This window comes from Caretta caretta, chromosome 28 (assembly GCF_965140235.1).
Source record: "Caretta caretta isolate rCarCar2 chromosome 28, rCarCar1.hap1, whole genome shotgun sequence".
NCBI classification, from domain to species: Eukaryota; Metazoa; Chordata; order Testudines; family Cheloniidae; genus Caretta; species Caretta caretta.
In genome coordinates, this window is record NC_134233.1 from 10223217 (window position 1) to 10224906 (window position 1690).

The 1690-nt window shown below is 54.5% G+C and overlaps 1 non-coding gene across 1 annotated transcript; it reads left to right on the forward strand.

Moving 5' to 3' along the window:
• Window positions 1–1051: 1051 nt before the first annotated feature.
• On the forward strand, window positions 1052–1123 carry TRNAA-UGC (transfer RNA alanine (anticodon UGC)). Its single transcript has one exon. It is a non-coding gene; the product is annotated as a tRNA-Ala (tRNA).
• Window positions 1124–1690: the final 567 nt, after the last annotated feature.

Genomic DNA, 1690 nt, shown 5'->3' on the forward strand with positions numbered 1-1690 from the left:
AGCGTCTCTGTAAGGTTACCAACCACAGAGCCGGTTGTGGCTGCATCTAAGTAACCGCAGAGTTAGTGTAGTACCAGATCGTTAATTGCACAGCGTCACTTTCTGGTTTCGTTGATCATTTGGGTAGAAACAGCCTTTTCCTGCCTCTCTTTCACACAGAAGGACAATTTTCTTTGTGCAGATGCAGGAACATCAAGATCTTTCTCTGTCCCTTGTGCAAAGTAGGGTGTCAAATTCCAAGGAACCTTCCTCTTCTGCGATGGAAACAATGGAGAAGCAGGGGGCCCTGGGCACCTCCAGCCCTGGCCGGGAGATGTTCCCTCCCCGCTTTCTTTATGCTGCTGTTGTTATTTCATGGAATGTCTGGGATGGGGAAAAAGCTGAGTTCACTCCAGGTGGAGGGAAAAAAGGACCCTGAGAATCTCAGGGCCTCAGGGAAAACCTAATCCCTGCTACCGGGATCACTGAGGTGCTGGGGATTTGAGCAGGAAAGGGACTGTGTGAATTGTCCAGGTGGGGAATGAATAACCACCGACAACTAGTTCCACCTCATTAACCACCGACACAGGCTAATCGTGCTGCAGATAGAAGGGAAACTGGGAGCGATTCTTTGCTGTCAGCCATGGAAACAGTGACCCGAGTGCACTGCAGTGAATGTGCTGGGGAAAGCTGGACTTTACAGGCAGGTGGAAATAGCAGATCCAAGAAAAGCCCCCCCCCCCGCAACTTCTTCCACCGGGGTGAGGTGTTGAGCGACTCACAGCGCCCCCCAGCGCCGTTACCTTTCAGCAGGGGCTGGCAGCTCCAGCCAGTCAATGCAGGGGAGAGGGCCGAGTGTATCTCTGCACCCAGAGTCCAGGGCAGGCCCTCTCTCTCCACCACATAGAGAAACTGGCCCTGCTGCAAAGTGACCCCTGAGAACCAGCAACCTCCAGGACAGAGGGTTTGGCCCTCAGAGCAGGGAATGTGTCCCCCATGCTGCCGTTAGGCCCCTGGAGGCTCTGGAAACAGGAGGGCTCTGAGCGTAACCCATCCCAAACAGCCCCCATCTGGGGATGTAGCTCAGTGGTAGAGCGCATGCTTTGCATGTATGAGGCCCTGGGTTCAATCCCCAGCATCTCCAAGTTCTCTTTTCACCCTGCTGCTTTGCTCAGGCCCAGAGGGGATGTGGCCCAGCAGTCTCCCTGCAGGAGTTTCAGTCCTGCTCAGTGCGGGTCAGGTGCCCATTGCACGGAAGGTCTGTGGGGGTTTCTGCTCCTAAGTCACCTTGGTACATTTAAGATTCCCACCCAAGGGGCGGCTTGGGACAGTAGCGGATGAGAAGGGGGAATCCTCCAGCCCTGGAGGGAAAGGTCCCGTCTGCCCAGACTGAGGGGCAAGGAGACGGAGGGGCAGTCAGTGCTCAGAGAGGAGAGAGCTCAGTGATTTACACCCATCAGGGGACACTGTCTTTTTGAGGCGGGTGCAGCTGGCTTGGGATGGTGCTGACGATGGATAGAAAACAGGCTGGAGTAAATGACAGATGGGACATTGCTGGCACATGATGGCATATATCACATCGGTAGATGTGCAGGTGAACGAGCCTCTGATAGTGTGGCTGATGTGATTAGGCTCTATGATGGTGTCCCCTGAACAGATATGTGGGCACAGTTGGCAACGGGCTTTGTTGCAAGGATAGGTTCCTGGGTTA